The sequence below is a fragment of the Piliocolobus tephrosceles genome, unplaced genomic scaffold, assembly GCF_002776525.5.
Source record: "Piliocolobus tephrosceles isolate RC106 unplaced genomic scaffold, ASM277652v3 unscaffolded_40, whole genome shotgun sequence".
Taxonomy (NCBI): domain Eukaryota; kingdom Metazoa; phylum Chordata; class Mammalia; order Primates; family Cercopithecidae; genus Piliocolobus; species Piliocolobus tephrosceles.
Genome location: NW_022324309.1, coordinates 56900 through 63024, shown reverse-complemented (window position 1 = coordinate 63024; position 6125 = coordinate 56900). Strand labels below are relative to the sequence as shown.

The 6125-nt window shown below is 37.6% G+C and overlaps 1 non-coding gene across 1 annotated transcript; it reads right to left on the bottom strand.

Annotated features, from left to right (window-relative positions):
* Positions 1-5342: 5342 nt before the first annotated feature.
* Positions 5343-5449, bottom strand: LOC111550250. The gene has a single exon (XR_002733972.1). It is a non-coding gene; the product is annotated as a U6 spliceosomal RNA (small nuclear RNA).
* Between the last annotated feature and the right edge of the window lie 676 nt (positions 5450-6125).

Genomic DNA, 6125 nt, shown 5'->3' with positions numbered 1-6125 from the left:
ATTTTTGTATTCACAGTACGCCCCAATTGAGAGAGAATGTGTGTTTGGTGTGTGTCTATACATATATATATAAAATCATCTCTATGGTAGAAGAGCTCCAAGGATTAAAAAACATACTTTTACAGTACTGACTCTTATATAATTGAATGCATACAGGAAATTAGGAATGCACCATGCTTATTTAGATGCTAGTATAAATGTAAGTGATGTTCTTGCTAAGGTCAGATCCCCATAACCATCTCAGAGTTTATGTTCAAGAATCATTATGATGTTTAAATGTAACACAGTGAACGTATTCTGTTCTGATAAGGCTTATTATTTTCAGTAAATTGCGTGAAGTATCAGCCTTGGTCTCAATTCATAAAGGCCATCTATTCCACTGACAGTTCCACAAAAATGGCCCACAAATTAATGATTATGTTTCAATAAAGGATATAGATGCAACATTAATTAAAGTATATGGACTACTGATTAGTTTCATGAACCCTAAAATAACAGTCGCTATACATGTTTTTACTGACCTAGAAATAAGCTTGAATCTCCTTTTAAAACATAAGCCTATATTAGGCATCGTAGGAATTAAATATCTCATTTATATTGCAATCTTCTCCTTCAGCAGCTAGTCTTTGAAGTAACAGCATTGTGAAAGCAAAAATGAAAGTATTAACACCACGTGTAATCATCAGAAGTGATGTCTCAAAGACTAACAGATTTCATCTGATTTATATTCTTGATGTCTCCAGAAGGAGGGGATCCTGTGTTCTATCTTCTGGATATTCAGATTTCTAAAATTTAAAGTAACAGTTAAATTAGCTTTGAGTATTTTATATATATTTGCATTCTTACCACCAATGGTCACAGAAACTCAACAGCAGACCCACTTCTATCCTCAACTATTTCACAAAGACTAGCTGGATATGGAAGCTTTGGGACTCACAAATGGTCTGTTCATCACCTTATTTTATGACTCTTCTCTAGTTCTCATCATCAATTTCTTGGTTTATTGGTTTACTCTTCCCTGGTACTGATTCATTCCAAGGTGACTGGCTATGCAAAGACCCCCTGATGTGAGTCATGTAAATACTTTGCATTTCCGTTTATTCACAGATACCTTTTGGTGGCACTGTCCCTATTGCACTGTCTCTAAATTCTAGCAGGTCCTTTACTTGTGATTCCTGCCTTTATTCCATTCCAAAGACCTTGTGATAGTCACCTTCTGCTCTTAAGTCCTGACAGGCTGATCACTGATAGAGTCTCCGAGATTAAGAATAGCAATTTTCAAGTTACTGTGATTACACACTTGCTTGATTTTCCATGGGTATTACTCATTGGATTTAATGAATGTTTATTTGATCAGGATTCAAACTCACTAGTTATGATTTTTTGATCTCAGGTTTCTGTCCTTCAACAACACAGTCAATTAGATCACTTCAGATATGTCCTTTAAAGGAAAGTGCATACTTAGTTCTTATGGAGATTGTGGCTACCCAGATGTCTTTTTTCTTTTTCCTATCCGGCATCATCAAATGGTTGTATTAGTTAGCATTTTGGTCGTTATGTTTCAAAACAGGCCAGAGATGCAAGGGAAAGAAACGATGTAAGAAAACAAGCCTGGTTACCACGGCAAATAGATGTATAGTATTTCCCAGGATAAATGTAAACCATTGATCAGGATTTTTGTTCACTTCATAACTCATCTTTGGCATCCTGAAATATATCTATCTTAATATGAATCACAGTGTAATAATCAATAGAAATATGAAGTTGTGGCCAATATACAATACCTACATTCTAAAATGAATAATAGAGTTTTGAGCCAGAGAAAGAAAATACTAGACAGGTTTCCAAACTATAAGGATAACCAAGAAAGACTAACAGTCCATATAGTTTAAAGACAGCTAGGAACTGAATTTGGTGCAACAAATTCAGTGATGAAGAGCAGAGTATAGTGGGACTGAGTGATGTCTAAACTGCAACTAAACATGGTAAAATACATCCAAAATGGGTTTACAGTTAATGATTAAACATTCATTTAAGTGAAAAAATTAAAAAGAAGCATTTATAAAAAAGATTCTACCCTACCAAAAAGTTAAGGAAAATTATTTCAACATTGACAAGAGATAAGAAGCTGGCTAAAGCAATTTAAAACAACAACAATTTGTTGAACATCTATAAATGCTAGGCTGTTCCTGGTGCTAAGAATAGAGAGAGAGGTTGGGCTTATGCCTGTAATCCCAACACTTTGGGAGGCTGAGGCGGGCAGATCACTTGAGGTCAGGAGTTCAAGAGCAGCCTGGTCAACATGGCCAAACCCCATCTCTATTAAAAATGCAAAAATTAGGTGGGCGTAGTGGCATGAGGGAGGCTGAGGCATGAGAATCGCTTTAATTCAAGAGGCGGAGGTTGCAGTGAGCTGACATCACACCACCGTACTCCAGCCTGGGAGACAGGAAGAGACTCTGTCTCAAAAAATAAAAAATAATAAAGAAAGACAAGTAGGAAGACACTATGCTCACTTATAAACTAGTCAAGGGGACAACAGCTTTATCACTCATTATAATACTATGATAAATGAGATAACTGAGGAATAACAAAGCTTTATGCAAGCATAATACCTGAGAGGTCATCCTATTCCCGACATCTACAGTTCTAGCTGCAGGCACACAGGCCTGAGATAGAAATAGGTACGTATTATAGCAGGTAGGAAGTCTCTCTATAACTCATTCTTATACATATTCCAGAGACTTGGGCATATGCTTCATGTAAACATGCACTCACAATTAAGAAACAGTAGAAACTTGGCAGTGTGCGGTGGCTCACGCCAGTAATCCCAGCACTTTAGGAGGCCCAGGCAGGCACATTTGAGGCCAGGAGTTTGAGACCAGTCTGGCCAACATGGTGAAAAGAAAAGGAAAAAAAACAGCTGGGCATGGTGGTGCATGCCTGTAATCCCAGCTACTCTGGAGGCTGAGTCAGAAGAATCACTCGAACCCAGGAGGCAAAGATTACAGTGAGCCGAGATCGCGCCACTGCACTCCAGCTTGGGTGGCAGAGCAAGACCTTGTCTCTAAAAACAAACAGACAAACAAATAAACAAAAAGCAGCAGAAACTCAATAAAGAATGATACAGTTAAAAACCCAAGAAGTTAGCAAGCCGCAGTAGTAAGAACAGAGTTGAACAATTTGTAGTGACTCTAAATTACTAGATAAGAATTAGTAGATAAGAAAGTTGAGTAATTTGAGAGACTTGTAAGAAAAGCAGGAAAAGAAACTCATATTTTCAACAAAAGCTGCAGGTAGGTAGTTTTTTTTTTTTTTTTTTTTTTAACTTCTGTTAGAGGCTGGAATAATATGAAATTTTAATGAATAGTAATTATAAAACTTTAGTAAAAAATCAAAATAATTGCTTTCTAAAGTGATGCACACTTAGGGCCTACTTATTTTGAATCAATTGTATTACAAAGGTGAACTTTACTATTTCACTTTTTTGAGAAAAGAAGAACTTCCCCTCCAACACACACTCACCTGGTAGAATATAAGTAATATAAAACAATACAAAGTTTGAGGACCTTGGCCTTAAGGGCACATGTGTTTGACCATGACATTAGATGTTTATGAAACTGCAGAACTAAGTAGATATGCCAATAAATTGCCTGTAGGAAGTGGCTGTATTTTTTAAATAAGAGTTGGGAAAATTTAATATCTTGAGGGATTAGGGTGTTTATCTGAAAACATTTATCTAAGAAAATTCTCAGACTCAGAATATATCTGTGTCTACTAATGGCTTATCCCTCAGGAAATTCTATAAGGAATTTGACATGCCTAAACCTGCATTCATATGTTCATTCATTCAGTCATTCATTTATTCTTCCACCAATTTACATTTATTGAATTCATACCGGACCCTCAGGATACAAAGACATGGTTTTTCAAAGACTTTAAATCCAGTGCCTTAGACTCACAGGTAAAGAGTCTATTGCAATGCTAGTGTGATAGGGAATTAATATACACAACGCTCTCATGGCTGTTACTGGAGCAGCTCCTAGATCAGGTTAGCCTGTGGCAGGTCGTTTAAGTAAGACTTTCCACAAATGTCGTCTGTGTTTACTTTTGTAGGAGAAGAATGATAGTTAGGCAGGTGGCTGGGCGTAGTGGCTCATGCCTGTAATCCCAGCACTTAGGGAGGCTGAGGTGGAAGGATCACCTAAGGTGAGGAGTTCAAGACCATCCTGGACAACATGGTGAAACCCCATCTCTCCTAAAAATACAAAAATTAGCCCAGGTTGGTGATGCATGTCTGCAGTCCCAGTTACTTGGGAGGCTGAGGTAGGAGAATCGCTTGAACCTGGGAGGCAGAGGAGTTGAGATCACATCACTGCACTCCAGCCTGGGCGAGAGAGGGAGGCTCCTGTAATAAAAAAAAAAAAAAAAAAAAAAAAAAAAAAAAAAGGCAGGTAATGAAGGGAAGGCTGGAAAAAGGCAAGGAGGAAAGATTATTCAACCTTCAAAAACGCCACGTGATTCAGGATGCCTGGACTATAGACTGGGAAAGGCAGATGATAGTGGATGCCGTCACTAGGCTGTGGAGGGCATTTTATGCCATAATGAAGACTTAGGATTTATTTTGTTGGCTATGAAAAACCAGTGAAAAATTTATAGCAAAGGAATGACATAATGAGATTTGCATTTTGCTAAGTTTATTCTGGCTGTAGTAAGATGGGAAACCAACAAGGAGGTTGATAAAACATTTAAGTGGGAAATAATGATATGGAGAAGGAGGATGGATTTTAGATTTGCAGTATGAACCTGACTTGGTAAATGAGTAAAATTGGTGGATGAAAAAACTGAATGTACCAGTGATAACTCCCAGGTTTCTGGTTTGGGAAACTGGTTAGCTGTATTCCTACTATCAGTACAGTACAGGAATAAAAGAAGAGAATCAGATTTTGAGGGTAGAAAAATGAATATAATCACGAACAAGGATTTGGGAAGTTACAAAACATTCAGTTTTTGTTAACTAGAATGCTTCTGTATTGAGGGATCTGGAGCTCAAGAGAAGGATCTCAGGTTAGTTTACTAGTGCTGCCATAACAAAATACCACGGATTGGATGGTTTAAACAATAGTAATTGATTTCTTACAACTCTGGAGATGAGAAGTCCAAGATCAAGGTGTTGGCAAGTTTGATTTCTCCAGAGGCTCTTTCCTTGGCTTGCAGATGGCTGCCTTCTCGCTGTGTTCTCACGTGGTCTTTCCTCGGTGCCCACACACATCCCTGTTGTCTCTCTGTGTGTTCAGATTTCAATAAGTTTCAAACTTCTCTCTCTCTTTCTTTCTCTGTCTTTTAATATGAGACACTTCACAGATATGCATGTCAACTGTGCACAGGGGTTGTGCTAATCTTTTGTGTATCCTTCCTATATTAGTATATATGCTGCCAAAGAGAGCACAAATTTCCTCTTTGTTTAAGGACACCCGTCAAATGAGACGAGGCTCCTCCCTCTTGGTCTCATTTTAACTTATTAATCACATCTTTAAAGTCCCTATCTCCAAATACAGTCATATTTAAAAATACTGGGGGCTAGGGTTTCAACATATGAATTTTTAGGGAGACACAAGTCAGTCTATCACAGATCTGATCTGCTGATAGATCGGGCTCATTGACTATAGTTGGTAATTTAAAAGCACAGCAACAATGGATGGTATACCCAGGGAGAATGTGAAAACTAGGTGAACTTTTGGCTGAGAAGGAACCAAAGAAATGTTATTGTGGACATAGAGAGAGGAATTAACAGAGCTATCTACTTCAGAGGGGTCAGAGCAGTAGATTACTTAGGAGAAAACTCTGTTATAAAAGCCAACAAAGGTATTTCAACAGGTAGGAGGGGTCAGTAGCTTTCATTACTCTGAAAATGTCACCAACATGTCTGAAATGTATCCATTGTATACAACATCAAAGAGTATATTGATTATTGTAGTGAGAGTGGTTTTTGGAGTAGAATTTTAGAGTCTGAGTGAATGAACTGTAGGAAGTGAAAATTTTTCCTTTATATTGGAGCAAACTTTTGCTTTATGGGTTTTTTTTTCTATGTCAGGAAGAAAAGGAAGGAGTAACAGGACTCAAAG